Genomic DNA, 17535 nt, shown 5'->3' with positions numbered 1-17535 from the left:
AATGAGACCCAGTGAGACTCTCAGAAGGCGCTAAGACCCAGTGAGGCCATCTGGATAGGGCTTCAGACCAGAGAGGGCCTGCAAAATGTTTTAGGCCTCGGTGCAAAGCTGGGAAGGCCTTGAGCCCTAGTACAAATCTGGGAAAGCCTTAGGGCCCAGTGAGAACCTGAGAAAGGTCTTAAGCTCCAGTGAGAACCTGGGGAGAAGGTCTGCTACCCCAGTAAGCACCAGGAGAATGTCTTAGGTCCCAGTCAGAACCTGAGAACACCTTAGGCCCCAGTGAGAATATGGGAAAGCCTTAGGTGCAATGATACCTGATGTAAGACCTTAATCCTCTGTGATAGTTTAGATAAGTCCAAGGTCTCACACCCCGGAGAAGTTCTCTGCCCCATTACGACTCTTGAAGGGTTATAGGCTCTTGGGAGAATTTGGGTAAGGCCTGTGCCCCAGCGAGACACTGGGAAGGTCTTAGGCCACAGAGACCCTAAGGGAACCTTTGAAATTAGTGAGACCCTGCTAAGATATTAGACCCCATTTAGACCCTGGTGATAACATTTGGACACAGTGAGACCCTGTGGAAAGCCATTGGCTACAGTTAGGCCTTAAGAAAAGCCCCTGGCTTCAGTAAGGTCCTGAAGAAAATCTTAGGCCCACTGAGACCCTGGTAAAGCCTGGTCCCAATGAGTCTCTGTGACAGGCCTTAGTGTTTTTGAGACCATGAAGAAGTCCCTTAGGCTCCACATTCAATCATTGGAAAGGACTTAGGCCCTGGTAAGTCCATCTACAGGTTTTAGGCTTAAGTGATACCCCTGGGAAGGTGTAACAAGTACTGACATCTGAGCTTAACAAGATGGCTCAGTTTGTAATGGTTACTAAGTCTGATAACCTGTGCTTGCCCCTAGGACTCATTCTGGGGAAAGAGGGACTCATGCCTTGTGGATTATCATTTGACTTCCACATTTGGAAGTAAACAGACAAAAATTCATTAGTTAAAACACAAAGATAAAAGAAGAAGAAAAAGTGCTAAGACTTCAGGCAAGTCTGAGTTTTCCTGAGGCCATGGGATCTTGGGCCGTGAAAGCCCACAGATACTCTAGAGAAAGTCTTCTTCCCTATGGAGACACTTACGTAGTGTTTGAGTACTGGTGAGACTCTGGAAGATTCTCGTGCTCTACTGAAGCCTTGGAAAGGGTTGTGAGTCTACTGAGGCCCTGAGGAGGGAGGAGAGCATCTTTAGGACACTGTAGAAGGACCTCAAACCTCAGAGATTCTTTAGAAAACCCATGAGCCCCACTGAGACCTGGAGGAGAGCCAGGAACAATGTTAAATCTTGAGCAAGGCCTTCAATCCAACGTGATTTGGAGGAAGACTAGCCTTTCCTGAGATCCTAGGGAAGTTTGTGTGTGTGTGTGTGTGTGTGATTATTTGATTTTTATTTAATCTTGTACAATATTTTAGAAGCTGTTTTTCATGGAGTTCACTTGAGGTAAGATGTAAGATTTCTTGCATAATTCTGATCATAATATTTCATATGATTCTTTCCTCTGTTCCTTCAATCCATAGTGATGTTCTTTTATTTGTTCATATTAATTGAGGTTTTCGCTACTGTTTGATCATTGTTGTGACTTATCAACTTTATTAATTAAAAAGACACTTATAATGAGAACATATTAAAGCAATTAAATTAATTATTTCTATTATTCTTATTTTCTTGTGTTAGTTTTCCCTTCATTTATCTGAAGGTTCTGTTATATGTACATATGTATACATGCCTTCCTGATGCAGTGAATTATTCAAGAGCTCTCCTTTTCTTGGCTGTAACCTTGTCTTGGAGACTACTGCTTTTAAAACAATGACACCTGATTTTCTTCTGTTTGTTCTCTGTATACTTAACCTTTTCCTTTCTAACTTTATTAACATTTTTTTTATTCATTTTACACACCAAAGACCCTCATCTTCCCTCCTCCTACTCCCTGCCACAAGAAGGCAAGGCCTCCCATGGAGGGTTCTCTGTTCCTCTGAGACCTTAGGAGAAGCTGTGGGTCCCACTGCAGCCATGGAGTGTTCCTGGTGTGATGGCTTGAGTGTGAAGCTTTCCCCATAGACTTGTGTGTTTGAAAATCTGGTCCCCAGCATGTGGTGCTGTTCTGGGAGATTTTATACATGAGGCCTAGCTGATAGGCCTAGGGCCATAAGAATGAGCCTTAGGGTTATAGGCCAGCTCTGCTTCCAGTCTGACTCTCTTTCCTGGCCAGTGCCTCTGCAAGCTCCTGCTGCCACAGACAGACCAACTCCAGCCACCATGCCTTCTGTTCCATGATGGACCATGTCCCCTCAAACCATGAGCTGCTTCTTTGGGAGATTCATTCATGGGGATATGAAAGGAACTAACACAGGGGCGGCGAGTTAGGCCCTTTTCAGGTCTTGGGAAGTCAGTGACGCCCACTGAGACCTTAGGGAAGGCCTTAAGTCCCCTTGTGACCCTCAGGAATACCATGAATTTGTATGAGAGACAGGGAGACAGTGTGAGCCCCATGGAGTACCAAGTGGACCAGGCTTCAGGAACACCTGGAGAAAACCTAAGTCCTTTTAGTACCCTGGGGAAGGCTGTAAGAATTTGAAATAGCAGTGATATGTGATATGGCAGGACCATGGTGCTTATTGAGATTCTAAGGAAGGCTGTGAGCTCCAAAAATGCCTAGAGAAGGTCTTAGCCCCACTGAGAAACTGGAGCTGTCACTGGGTGTCATTGCCCTTAAGGGTGCTCTAAAACCTCACAGAGACTTTGGGAAACGCATTTGTTCAGTTGAGACCCTAGGGAAGGCCCAGAACCATAAGGAAACCTTCCCAGAGAGCCAGATGCTGAACCATGTGAGGCCCCAAGGAAGGCCTTAAGCCACAGGAAAACCCTGAAATAGGCTGTGAGCCCTGCTGAAACCTTGGGATGGGGTAAGCCCATTGCAGTGTTGGCACATCCATGAGCTCCTTTGAGACTCAAGTTAGGTGTGATCCTCATGGAAACCTTAGAAAGGTGTGATCCCCCATATAGTTTTTTTTTGTATTACTTATAAACTTTTTAAAATTTTAGACATAAAGGGGAAATGTGGTGATATTGTGTTCCTCAATATATTGTGCACCCTAATAAACTTATCTGGGATCAGAGAATAGAACAGCCACTAGATACAGAGGCCAGAAATTGGTGGCACTCACACCTTTAATCCTAGCTTTCCAAAGGTAGAGGTCTTTCTGGATCTCTGTGAGTTCAGAGCCACACTGGAAACAGCCAGGCATGGTGACCCATGCCTTTAGTCCCAGGAAGTGATGGCAGTAAGCAGAAAGGTATATAAGACATGAGGACCAGGAACTAGAGCCTGGTTAAGCTTTTAGGGTTTTAGCAGCAGTTCAGCTGAGATTCATTTGGGTGAGGACTCAGAAGCTTCTAGTTCGAGGATACAGGATCAGCTGAGAAGTTGGCCAGGTGAGGTCAGCTGTGGTTTGTGTTCTGTCTCTCTGATCTTTCAGTATTCACCCCAATACCTGGCCCTGGGTTTGTTTTTATTAATAAGACCTTTTAAGATTCATGTTACACACTCCATCTAAAGGCCTTTCCCATCTTCTCGCTGTGGCCTGAAACCTGCAGGTTCTCACTGGGGCCTGAGTGCTTGCCATGTTGTCACTCGAGTCTGAGAGCTTCTCCATGTTCTCACTGGGTCTTAAAGCCTTGCCCAGGTTCATACTGTAGGATAAGGCATTACCCAGGTTCTCATTGTGACATAAAAATTTTCCACATTCTCACAAAATCTATAAGGCCTTTGATAGGTTTTCCTTCCTTCTGAATGCTTTTCCCATCTTCTGACTGTTACCTAAAACCTTCCACAGGTTCTTACTGGGGCTTGAAACCTTCCACATATTCTCAGAGAAACCCTAGAACTTCCCAGGATTTCAAGGGGTCTATTGCCTTTTCTGTGTTCCCAGTGGGTATGGAAGACTTGCACAGGTTCTCAGTGCATGCTAAGTAATCTGTAAGGATCATACCAGGGCCTAAAAATTTCTGAAGTTCTCACAGGGTGTATAAGGCCTTCAAAGGGTTTTCACTGGGTCAGAAGACTTTTACCATGTTATCACTGCATCCTACCTACAATCTTCTACAGGTTCTCATTAGTGTGAAAGGAATTCTCCTAGTTCTCAATGGGATCTAAGGCCTTCTTCAAAGTCTCACTGAGGATCTAGGACTTTCCTAGGATCTCACTGAAACCTAAAACTTCTACAGATTCTCACTGTTGCTTAAGGCCTTTCTTTCTTTTTTTTTTGTTTTTTACTACAAAAATAAAGCCTCCCTTAAAATCTTCTTGAAGCCTGCGGCCCTCCTCAGGTTCTCTATGTAGCCTCATACACTATACAGATTCTCACTGGAGTTTAAGTAATTCCACAGAGACTCAGTGTGGCCTAAGGTCTCTCCCATGTTCTCACTGGGTCTTAAAGCTTCTTCAGGTTCTTTCTGGGACTTAAGCCTTATCCAGGTTATCACTGGGATGACAGCTTTCCCAGGATGTCACTGGGGCATAAAGCCTTTCCAGATTCTCCTTGGTGTCCTAGGCCTTCTGCAGGTTGTCACTGGGGCCAAGGCCTTCACAGATTGTCACTGGAGTCTAAAGTCTTCTCCATGTCTCACTGTGACTTAAAACCTTCTTCAGGTTCTCACTGCAATCTAAGGCCTTCTCTAAGTGTCATGGCATCCTAAGCCCTACCATGAGTTCTGTCTTGGACCAAAAACCTTCTACCCATTCTAACTGGAGCCTAAGCACTTCCCAAGTCTGCACTGGGGCCTAAGACTTTCCCCCATGTTCTCACTGGGTCTTAAAGCTTTGTTCAGATTTTCCCTGTAGACTAGGCATTACCTATGGTCTAGTTAATTACCTAGGGTTTTGCTTGTACAAAAAACTTTCCCAAAGATATCAGAGGTTCTATAGGTCCTTTGAGAGGTTTTCACTCCTTCTGAAGGCCTTTTGCTTGTATTTACTGTGGCCTTAAATTTTCTATGGGTTCTCACTTGGACTTAAGACCTTCTTTGGAGTCTAACTATGATTTAAGGCCTTCTCCAGGATCTTATCGATGTCTAAATCTTCCCCAGGTCTCACTGTGGCCTAAAACCTCCTATAGGTCCTCACTGGAGCCTAAAACTTTCTATGGGATATCACTGGGGCCTTAAGGCCTTTTCCAGATTTTCACTGTGATCTCAACCCTTCCTCAATGTCTCCTTGAGGCCTAAGGCATTTCTGAGGTTCTCATTGTGCCTTAGGCCTTCACAGTTTCTTACTAGTTTCTAAGGCCTTCTGAAGGCACTCACTCAGACCTAAGACCTTCCCAATGTGTCACTCAGTTTTAAAGCTTAGCCCAGGGTCTCACTGTAACCTAAAATCTTGCTCAAGAATTCACTAGAGTCTAAAAATATTCCAAGTTCTCACAGGATCTATAAGGCCATCTCCAAGATTTCACTGGGTTGAAGATGTTCCCCATGCTTTCACTGTGATCTTAAAACTTTAGAAAGGTGCTACTGGGGCCAAAGTCCTTTTGACATTCTCACTTGGAGCTAAGGATTTCTCCAGCCACATTGAGGCCTTATACCTACCTCAGGTTCTTATTGTGACCTAAATCCTTCTACAAATTCTCTCTCCAGCTTAAGGAATTCTTCAGTGTCAAAGTGGGGCCTAAAGTTTTCCCCATGTTTTCACTGAGCCTTACAGCTTACCCAGGATGATACTGGGGCCTAAGGCCTTTCACATGTTATCATTAGGGCCTATGACCCTATAAATGTTTCAATTCTTGTTTAAGGTAGTTTTTTATATTGATACAAATTTAAGGTTATTTTGTTACACTGTATATGTTTCTACTCTTGTTAAGGTATTGTACCTATACAGCTTATTAAACAGTGTGAAGTAAATTTCTAGTTCTTCAAAGTTATTATTACAAATCATTTAGGATAATTCAGAAATACAGGTTAGTAGTTAGCTATGTAAAAATAAAATTTGTGGCCATGATAGGTATGTTTTCAAGGTCAAACAGATATGTTTTATAAACATATAGATCTACAGATAAGATAAACTTATAGACCTACAGAATATGGCATTTAAGATGTTTTATTTAAAAAATTAAAGCTTTTCATGACAGTGAGGAGCATCTGTTCCTGGCAGCATCAATTTACTTCAAAGAAGTATGATAGACATTGAAGAACCTCCTTATGGAGTTTGCTTTTATTGTGGCAAAGTTAGCCACTGGGTGAGAAACTCCCCTTGACTCAACAGTACTTTCTCCAAATTGGACAAGCAGCACACAAAGGAAGCTGATGGCCAGACTTTGCCAAGAAATGATAAGACAGTCTTTCAAAAGTCCTGCTTCACAGAAATGTCTGTCAGATATTCTAGGTCTGTAGGTAGAATAACCTTGGGTGACTTTCCAGACAGCCAGATGTCTCTGTTGTTTCTGTAGTTTTGGAAGTTGTTTTCTCTGCACAGAATGTTTTAGGCCACAGTGAGAACATGGGGAAGGCCTTCAGACCCAGGAAAAAACTGATTGAAGGCTTTATAAAACTGATGATAACTTGGAAAATTTATTAGGCTCCAGTGAGTCCCAGGGTAAACCTTTAGGCTCCAGTGAGAATTTAAGACCCAGTGAGAACCTGCAGAAAGACTCATATACCAATAAGAATCTGGGAAGATGGCAGGTCAGAGAGAAAGCTTTGGAAGACCTAAGCCCCACTGAGAACCTATAGAAAGTTTAAGGCTCCATTGAGAACCTGGGGAATGCCTAAGGCTTCAATGAGAAGTTGGAGAAGTCCATCTACAGCGTGAACCTAGAAAAGTCTTTAAGCCACAGTGAGAACCTACCAAATGTTTTAGAACTCAGTGAGAATAAAGGGAGAATGTTTCAGGCTACAGTAAAAATAAGTGAAAGGCCATTAGACACAATGAAAAAACTTTTAAATGTTTATAGAACCTGTGAGATCTTGGGAAAATTTTTAGGATGTAGTGAGGCCCTGGAAAATGCTTTCAGTTTCAGTTAGAATTTAAGACTCATGGAGAACATGGGGAAGGCATTTGTCTTAAGGTTTTTATTGCTGTGAGGAGACACCATGACCATGGCAACTCTTATAAAGAAAACATTTAATTGGGGTGGCTTGTTTACAGTTTTAGAAGTTCAGTCTGTTATCATCACGATGGAGAGCATGGCAGCATGCAGGCAGACATGGTGGTGGCTGACAGTCCTACATCTTGCAGGCAACCGGAAGTAAACTGACACACGAGTGGTATCCTGAGCATAGGAAACCTCAAAGACCACCTCCACTGTGACACACTTCCTCAAAAAAGGTCATACCCATTCCAACAAGCCAAACCTCCTAATAGTGCCACTCCCTATGAGATTATGGGGTTCAATTATATTCAAGCTACCAGAGCCTTCCACCATAGTAACTATCTGGGAAGGTGTTAAGCAACTATGAGTATCTGTGGAAGGCCTTAGATAACAGTAAGAATCTGGGTAATTTTTAGATCAAATAAACCCCAATGGATGACATGGAAATGTCTTAGGTCTCAATGAAAACCTGGGGCACTTAAGGGCAAGTCAGAACATGGGGAAATCCTGAGGTCACATTGAGACCAGGAGGAATGTCTTAAGTCCCACTGACAATCTGTAGAATATTTTAGAGCACAGAGAAAACTAGGGGTAGGACAAAACTTCACTGTGCCTGGAGAAGAACTTAGATCCAAGTAAGAACTTGGAGAAGGTGTTTAGCCCCAGAAATACTTAAATGTTTAAGCCCCAGTAAGAACCTGGGGGAAGGCCTTAGGCTCCAGTGAGAATGTGGGGAAAACTTTAAGACCCAGGTAGAATATGGGGGCAAGACCTTAGACCCTACTGAAAATCAGGGAAGGTTTAGATCCCAATGAGAACCTGAGGAAGAATTTAGACATAAGTTAAAGTCTGGATATCTTAGGCTCCAATGCCAACCTGGGAATATCTTAGGCCCATGTGATAGCATGGAGAAGGCCTTGGGCCACAGTGAGAACCTGGGGAAAGTCTTAGGCTTCACTGAGATTTGGGAGGGCCTTAGGTCACAGTTAGAACCTGGAGAAAACCTTAAGTTCAAGTGAGAATCTGTTGAAGGTTTTAGGCTCCATTAATTATCTCAGGAAGATGAAATCCTGAAGAGATTTTGTAGGAGACCTTAGATATCAGTGAGAACCTAGAGAAGGCCTTGGACATGAGTGTGAATCTGCAGAAAGTTTTAGGCCATGGTGAGAACAAGGAGAAAATTTTCAGCTACAGTGAAACCCTGGTGAAGGCTTTCCAGAGCCTGTGAGGACTTGGGGATTTTTGTAGGACACAGTGACTATTTGGATCATTTCTCAGGCTGCAGTGAAAGCCTGGGCAAGTCTTTAAGAAGAAATGATGACCTGGAAAGGCCTTAGGCCAAAGTGGGGACCTACAGAAGGCCTTAGACACCAATAGTGAGCCAAGAAACCTAAATCCCAGTGAGAAAGGGAAAGACCTCAGTCCTCTGAGAGATTATGGGGAAAGCCTCATATTGCAGTGAATATCTGGAGAAGGCCTTATATCCCTGTAAGATATATTATAATGCACTCTGTTCCAATGAGGACCTGGGAAAGACATAATGTCTTTAGGAGACTTTGGAGGAGGCCTTTGGTCTCAGTGAGGACCTGGAGAAGGCCTTATGCACCAGTGAGAATGTATTGATGATTTGAGGGCACAGTAAGAACATGGAGAATGCATTCAGAACCAGTGAAAATATATTGAAAGTCTTACGTAACCTGTAGAAATTTGGAAAAATTTTAGGTCCAGTGAGACCCCAGTAAATGCTTAGGATCCAAACAAAAGCAAGACAGGGCATTCAAACCCTGTGAGAACAAGTGGAAAGCCATAGACCCTAGTGATTACCTTGGAATTCCTTAGACACCAGCAGCAATGTGGGAAGGCTAGGTACCATGGAAAACCTTGGAAGACCTAGGCCCCAGTTTTAACCTTGGATAGGACATGGGCCCAAGTCAGAACCCTGGGAAGTTTTCAGACTCGGGGAGAATATGAAAGGACATTAAGTCCATTGAGACCCTGAAGAATACCAGAAGCAACAATGAAATCCTGGAAAACATTTTAGAATCTAGCCACAACCTGCAGAAGGTCTAAGGCCTCAATGTGATAATCTGGATGACTTTGAATCCAAATGTGAACTTAGAAAAACTTTTAGGCTATATGAAGAAGGTGAAGAATAGTTTGGGCTACAGTGAGAAACTGGAATGTTTTAGTCCCTAATGAGAACCTGACAAAAGCCCAAGAGCTTTTTAGGCTCCAGTGAGAATGGACCACATTGTAAGACTCCCTGAGAATATGGGGAAGGCCTCAGACCCCATACACAACCTGGAAGGTCTTAGGCCTGGGTGAAGACCTGCAGAAACCCTTAGACACCAGTGAGTTAACGATTCTTTTTCTGTCCTTCTAGATCTCAAATAATGACACAGAGACTTATTATTAATTATGAAAGTTTGGCCAATAGCTTAGGCTTGTTTCTAGCTAGCTTTTCAAAATTTAAATTAAGCCATTTCTATTAATCTATGTGCTGCCCCAAGGCTTGTTTACCTCATCTATGAACTGCCCATCTCACTTTTCTCCTTCCTCCATGTCTCTTCACATCTCTGCCCTTCTTCTTCCCCGTGGAGCCCATTTTCAGGTTCCTAGTGTCTTTACCCAGCAGGTCCGCATAGAGAGGATGATTAGACCACAGGCCTGAGTGCAGGTGTCTGAGATGGTCTGCCCTTGGCTGTGCTGGGGGGAGGGAGGTCTTTTGATCCACTTCTTGGTGTTTCTATAAATACCCTAGGGCAGAGACAGTCAGGGCCCATTGGAATAGGTTCTAGGCCCTCTTAAGGCTATCCTGTATTTTCTGTTTATCTCCACACTCCAAATCCTTCTAATATTTCCTGCTGCTATCACTCAAGAACACTCTGGGGAACTGTGTGATTGGTGGGTAGCCATCCCACAGAATGGTGCCATGAACAGGGACTAAAGAAAAAGGAACAGGGACTGAAGACAAAGAAAAATAATAGTAATATTTAGATTTATGCAAAGTTTTTGGCAAAAGTGTTGAGTTAGGTTCTGCCAGTGGAAGAGGGGACATGTCCAGTCTTGTAATGGAATATAAATATTAAATAGGGCAGAGGGTTTTATCCTCAAGAGAAAATGAAAAACAGATGTCTGATGCTGCAGTGCAGAAATCTCTATAAAGTTTTCTATATTCTATTTCATTCTCAATTTCTACCTGTGAAAAATAAGTATAAGGTATAGTATAATATAGTGTAGGAAAAACTTAGAAGTGTAAGACTGTGTAGAAAAAAATTAAGATAAGTTAGGCAACTAGACAAAAAAAACCTCTTCACTTTTCTAACTTTGGGGGCTATGTATGCCAACTGGGATAAATCTATCTTCCTTGAGCTTTCCGGGTAGAAAAGCTCTTCCTTGAGCTTATTGGGCAGAAAAAAAGATTCCTATCGAAGCTTTTTGGCCTAGGGTCAGTTGAAATACTAAGTCCAAGTGACAGGAGAAAGTGATTTCTCCCTGAGGCAAAAATGCAGGTGTAAGAAGCCAAAAAGTTTAAAGTTCAGAAGTTTTGGGAAAAGTTGGTTTTTCTCTCTTGGGGAAAAAAAAAATCTTTCTCTTAAACTAAAAAGATTTTCTTGGAAAATTTGAAAAAAATCTCTAAAAAGCCTTAATTTTTCTCAAACTAAAAGCTCTCTTACAAAACTTAAAGCCTTTCAGAACTCTCTCAAAAGGACAAAAATTAGAATCACCTGAAGATATTATGGTATGGGAATCACCTGTGATTCACTCTATGGGAAAACAAACCTCTTAGAATAGCAAAACCTCTTTAAGCTTTAAAAATCCTCCCTGCAATGAGGGAGGCAGTGCTTGAGTTCCCCAAAACCTCTCTTCTAAGCTCTGTGTCTTCAAGCTAATAAAAGCCACTGGTTCAGAATCCCCTGAGGAAATGCTTGGGAGAGTGCAGGTAAAGAGCCATAAAGAGCCCCCAATAGGGAAGGAAACTGTGTGGGAAAAGCAAAAAAGCCAAACTTTTCAGTTGCAGCTGAGCTGAGGCATCAAGGATGTTCTGAGTGAGCACTTGTCGGCATGAAAGGGTGCTCCTAACTGCCCTAATGCAAAGATTCCCTGAAGCAATGAGCTGAAACTCTCTGTTAAGTGTTGTATCTTTGCTTCTAACCAACAACTGAGAAGCGACTAGCCAGGATTCTCCTGCAGCTGGAACTTAGCCATGGACTCAGGAAAGTTGTTGGCACAGAGCTGCAAAGAGCCAGGCAGACCCTTCCCTGACAGGAGGGGCTGCTGGGGAAAACAGTAAAGCCGAACTGTGTGTGAAGTAGTTGTGCTGCCGAGTCAGGAACACTGTCTGGGAAAGAGCCCAGCCAGGGCAGAACAAAGAACTAACCAGGAGTAATGGTTCTTTTCTATCAGAGAAAGTACCTTTCTGGGAAGCTTTCTGACTCCCGGTGAGATGAGGGTGTGAAGGCCTAAAGGGATTGCCTCTGGCAATAAGCTCAGTCTGAGAGCACATGGACAAATGAAAGCAATCTGCTGGGTGACTGGGCCAGGCAAAATGTAGGGAGATACACCTGTCCTAATGGAAGCTTAGAGATGGCAAAAACCTCCCTTGTTAAAAGAGCAGAAGCTTGATTTTCAGTCTGTACACAAATCTCACAGACCCCGAAAACAGAAACGGACAAAAAGCCCCTACCTTCAGTAGCAGGGAAAGCCACCACTGTAGTGTCCGAAACTGTTTCTGGGGCAGAGGGGATAAACTGAGACCAACCTGGGAACTGTCAGGGAGAAGGGACAGATTCCTCTCCGGAAAATGCAAGATCTGGGAAAGCTGCTAGAGTTTGAGGCAGATTGGGGGCGGGGGAGCCCCTATCTCCAAAGGCAGCTAGCAGAGGAACAGAGCCAAAGCCTGAGATATCTGAAGTTCTGCATCTGGTGGGGAAAGGAACAAGCAAAATGAGATAAAGATCTATCAGTGAAAGATTCTCTGAAGGAGCAATGGAAAAAGCTCTGTTGTAAATGCTTTTGTTTTTCACTGACTGGCTAAGGCAAACACAAGCCCCGAGGGAAGTTGGTAAAAGGAATGCCCACCTCAGATGCACACTAATGAGGCAGGTGCAGTTCTGATCTGGGGCCAGTGTCTGATGGAGAGGCACCTGTTAAAGCCAGCTGAGGAGAGAATAGAAATCTCCCAATGTTCGTCATTGAAAACATAAAATGCTTGGTTCAAACCTCCCGCGCAAAAACTTTGAAAGCAAGCCCTAAAAGAGAACTAGTTGACTTTCAGACCTGAAAAGAACTATGGAAAATGGAAGTCCGAAAGCTAGCTTGTAACACTGGACTGATATCGAGAAATGTATTCTGGGAAAGTTAGTTTTTCCACTAAAGATGGTGACATTGCCTGGAGAAACTTTTCAGCTCAAAAAGACATTCATAGTAAACTTAAAATACAGCTTTAAAAGATTTAGAAGGAGCAAAGTCGTCTCAGAGTTTGTTGAATGCTAGTTCTAAGGAAAAAATTGTAAGAATTCGAAACTCAGAGCTATGCCACTTTTTGGTTTTACCAGCTCCTTTGAGGAAAATACCTTATTTTTCCTAATAGTTGTGCAAGAAATTTTTGCTAACAGCTTTACGGTTGGTCAACGTGAATTTCACCCTCATCCTGAAGCGAAGCTTTTTGTAGAGCAAACTGAAAGTTCTGCTACAACAGAAAAGTTTGCCTGAATTATGGCACAGAGAAGCTGTTATGAATTTGAGTAAAGGGACAGCCTCTAACTAAAAACTGTTTGCCAACAAGCCATTTTAAAGTCCTTAAGAAAAAAAGAGAAAGCAGTCCATAGACTGAACATTGTTTTAGAAGAAACGAATGGGATATTAAAGTTCTTTACCTCTTGAACAAATAGCCTGCAATGAATGATTCCTTTGCAAATCTAATTAAGGGAACAAGGAAACAGGCATTCAAAAAGAAATTATTGCTTTATAGATGGGAATCCAACTTCAGAAAATCTAGCTGTCTTACAAAATAGTTGCTTCAGCTGAAAGTTCCTTATAAGAAATCAGTGCTAAATATCACAGCTGCTAACAATAATAACATCAGGGGTTAAAGCTAATGAAGTGAAAATACTAAATCATGAAAATGCTCTTCCTCAGAGTAAGCTAATGAAGGATATGTTTCATGAAAGAACATCTATGTTCTTAAATCTTGCTAAGAAATATTGGGCTAATAAAAAACTGAGTGTGAAAAGCAGATAAATCCATTTTCTTGATATTAAGGTTCCATCTTGCAGTCTGGGGATAGTAGGAGAATAAAGAGGCTTCCAGACTGCTGAGGAATTTGAGACCATTTTAACTAAGTTTCAGCAATGTTTTCAGACCTGCTGAAAGCTGCAGGTCTGGAACTCGACTCCAATTTAGACAATTATCTTCTCCTGCTGGGAAATTGACTGAGTTGTCTGCTAAGCAATTCAGGAACAGAATATTCCTTGGGTTTTTCTTCTCTTCTCTTTCTTTTGGGGTTTGCTGTAAACGGACATAGCTCTTACCAGAGCTGTTATAAAACATCTGAAATGCATAGCAACAGAAGCCACTGAGTCCCAGAGTTAAGAGAAAGCCATTAAAGAATTAAACTCTAGTTTCTCAAGAACTTTCAGAATGATCAGCTCTGAACTTTAGAAATGATTTGTGTACTTCCTGTCTAGTTAAAAGAATCTAATAGAGATAGTGATGGTAATTAAGATTAAGAAGTAGAAATTATGTCTTGTTAGTAAATGTTAAATCTCTTCTAAGTGTTAAGAAATCTTTAGGTGTTTGCTAAGTTAGAGATATGCTAATGGTAGTCCTATAGAGTTTCTTTAAGAATATTAGCTTGTAAGAAGAAGATAAATAAGTATGTTATATGAGTTTGTAAAAAAGCGTAAATGTTTGAATGTGAGTCTAAATGCTTTGCAAGGCATGTTGAATGAAAGTTTGTGAAAAAGTGTCAATGTCAAGTGTGAGTATATGCTTAATGTATATGGTGACAGAACCTGAGACACAGAAGGTAGTGTCCTAGTGGACTGCAAAGCAGGCAATCTGAGTGGTTTCAAAAGTTCCAGAAGCCACTAAGAAGCTAAGAATGGCGGGCACCAGAACCAGCACAAAGCATCCGCAGCTGAGATCCATGGAAAATCAATGCAACACAGAAAAACCTGAGCTAACAGCAAAAAACAGTGCAGTTTAAAGTATTAGTGTAACTAAAAAGGTCTCTGGCTTGAGAATGAAAGTTGCAGAAATGCTTGTTTGAACTAAAATTGTTAACTGCAAAAAGTTTTGGTTGTAAAATGTCTCTTCATATTTGGAAGTGAATGTCTGATACCAGAATTTACTTTTTTTGAACTTTTTGAGCTCAAAAAAAATGAGATAAAACTACAAAATTTTTTGTTATGGATTTTTTTCACATCTGGAAGGCTGGTACCAGAATTTATTATTTGAATTTTGGGACTTAAGAAATGAAATGAACATTAGTGATTTCATTGAAATGGGACAATTTTGAATTTACTTATAGTGATGACCTAAGAACTGTTTTCTGGAATTATTTGTGTTAAAAATGGAACTGTTTATATGAAGAAATTTATTGTTTCTACCTAGACCCAAGATGCAGTTTTGTGTATGCATATATGCTGGTGATTTATGAATTGTTCTGTGTTAAAAACGGAATTGTTTTATGGAACTGTTTATATAAAATGGAATTACTTATGGAACTGGTTTTGTGTTACAAATGAAACTGTTTAAATGGAAAAGTTTGGGTTTTCTAACTAGGCTTAAGATCTTGTTTAAAAAAAATATAAAGAAAAGGGAGAAGTAATATTCCTTAGTCTATTTAATTTAAATAATATTTTCTTGTTATTTGAATGGATTAATGTCATGTTTTGTTAGTAAGAAATGAAAATGGGTATACTAAGAGATTACTTTAAAGTATAAAGAGGTTTATTAAGAAACTGCTTTTGAATGTTTTGCTAAAAGTTTTCAAAGTGTTAATGGTTAGAGTGAGAATATTGCTTTTCATATTTGAAAAGTTTGTAGGAATTGTGTAAGTTTGGGTTTTTCTAACTAGGTTTGAAATTTTGTTTTAAATTATGAAGAAAAGGAGGAGTTATGAGTGAATTAAGGTTGAATGTATATTTGCAGAAATTATGATAACCTATTGATATTAATGCACTCTGATTTGAAGTTAAGGAAATATTTAAGTTTGACATGAAAACATCAGAAGTTTTTCCTATGTTCTGTTAGCAAGAAAATTCAAATGGTTCTATTAAGAGTTAAAGTTGTAAGACTGAGAAAATTGTAACTATATATAACATTGTACATGTTAATTCAAATGGTTCTGTTAAGAGTTTGCTTTGAGAAGTAAGATTGAGAGAATTGTAACTATGTATAGCAATATTTATGTTAACCTATTACTGGTAATGATGAAATAAGGGATTCTTTATATGTGTATGTGTATATATATATATATATATATATATATATATATATATAATTTTATAATTAATTTAATTTCACATACCAGCCATGGATTCCCCCAGCCCTCCTCCCCAATCCACCCCCCCCATTCCCACCTCCTCCAAGGCAAGGTCTCCTCTGGGGAGTCAGCCCAGCCTGGTAGATTCAGCCAAGGCAGGTCCAGTCCCCTCCTCCCTACACCAAGGCTGAGCAAAGTGTCCCAGCATAGGCCCCAGGCTCCAAAAAGCCAGCTCATGCACTAAGGACAGGTCTCGGTCCTACTGCCTGGGGGCCTCCTAAACAGTTCAAGCTAATCAACCGTCCCACTCACTTATCCAGAGGGCACGGTCCAGTTCCATGGGGGCTCCTCAGCCATTGGTTCACAGTTCATGTGTTTCCACTAGTTTGGCTCTTTGTCCCTGTGCTTTTTCCAATCATGGTCTCAATATCTCACTCATACAATCCCTCCCCTCTCTCTGGGGCTCGGCCATGGATCTCTGCATCCGCTTCCATCAGACACTGGATGAGAGTTCTATCATGACAGCCAGGGTGTTTGGCCATCCGGATCACCAGAGCAGGTCAGCTCAGGCACTCTCTCGACCATTGCCAGTAGTCTACAGTGGAGGTATCTTTGTGGATTTCTGGGGACTTCTCTAGTACTCTGCTTCTTCCTATTCCCCTGGGGTCTTCATTCATCATGGTATCTCCTTCCCTGTTCTCCCACTCTGCTCCTGATCCAGCTGGTACCTCCCACTCCCCTAAGCTCTCTTTCCCCCCGACCCTTGCCCTCCATTACCCTCCCCCACACCCCCAGTTTGCTCATGTAGATCTCATCCATTTCTCTGTCGTTGGGTGATCCCTGTGTCTTTCTTAGGGTCCTCTTTACTAGGTAGCCTCCCTGGAGCTGTGAGTTGCAGTCTGGTATGTGCTCACTCATAGGTGGATACTAGATGTAAAGCAATGAAATAAGGGATTCTTTAAGTTTGCAATTGCATTAAGAGGTTTTTTGTTTGTTTGTTTTTTGGTTTTTCGAGACAGGATTTCTCTGTGTATATTTGCGCCTCTCCTGGATCTCGCTTTGTAGACCAGGCTGGCCTCGAACTCACAAAGATCTGCCTGCCTCTGGGATTAAAGGCGTGCGCCACCACTGCCCGGCAAGAGTTTTTGGTTTAGAAACAGCTTGATGCAGCTAAGACTGCTGTAGTCACCTTGGACCCAATCCAAAAAAGAAATGCCATCTTTATCATCCTCTACTCCCATGCTGGGAGGTGTAACAACTATGGAGATTGCTGTAAGCTATTAATAACGAGTTATTTTTATATATTAAGAAAGGGGGACCTGTGGGAGCCCATTTTCAGGTTCCTAGTGGCTTTACCCAGCAGGTCTGCATAGACAGGATGATTAGACCACAGGCCTGACTGCAGGTGTCTGAGATGATGTGCACTTGGCTGTGCCAAGGGGGGGGGTCTTTTGCTCTACCCCTTGGCATTTCTATAAACACCCTAGGGCAGAGACAGTCAGGGCCCATTGGAATAGGTTCCAGGCCCTCTCAAGGCTGTCTTGTATTTTCTGTTTATCTCCACACTCTAAATCATTCTATCTAATATTTCCTGCTGCTCTCACTCAAGAAAACTCTGAGGAACTGTGGGGTTGGTGGGTAGCTGCCCCACACTTCCCAGCGTCTTCTGTGCTTGAAATTTTTGCCTAGCTATCGGCTATTCAGCTTTTTATTAAACCAATCAGAGTACTTCACAGAATACAAAAAGATTATTCTACAACAAGTGAGAATCTGGGAAGGCCTTAGGCTCCAGGAATAAACTGTAAAATTCCTTAGACTCCAGTGAAAAGTTTGGGAAAGACTTAGGCCCCCACTGAGTGTTTCAGGAAGATCTTAGGTCACAGTAAGAAACTTGAAAAGGCCCTGGAGCCCCAGTG

Source organism: Peromyscus californicus, unplaced genomic scaffold, assembly GCF_007827085.1.
Source record: "Peromyscus californicus insignis strain IS unplaced genomic scaffold, ASM782708v3 Scaffold_4__1_contigs__length_199733344, whole genome shotgun sequence".
Lineage (NCBI taxonomy): Eukaryota > Metazoa > Chordata > Mammalia > Rodentia > Cricetidae > Peromyscus > Peromyscus californicus.
This window is presented reverse-complemented; position numbering follows the sequence as displayed.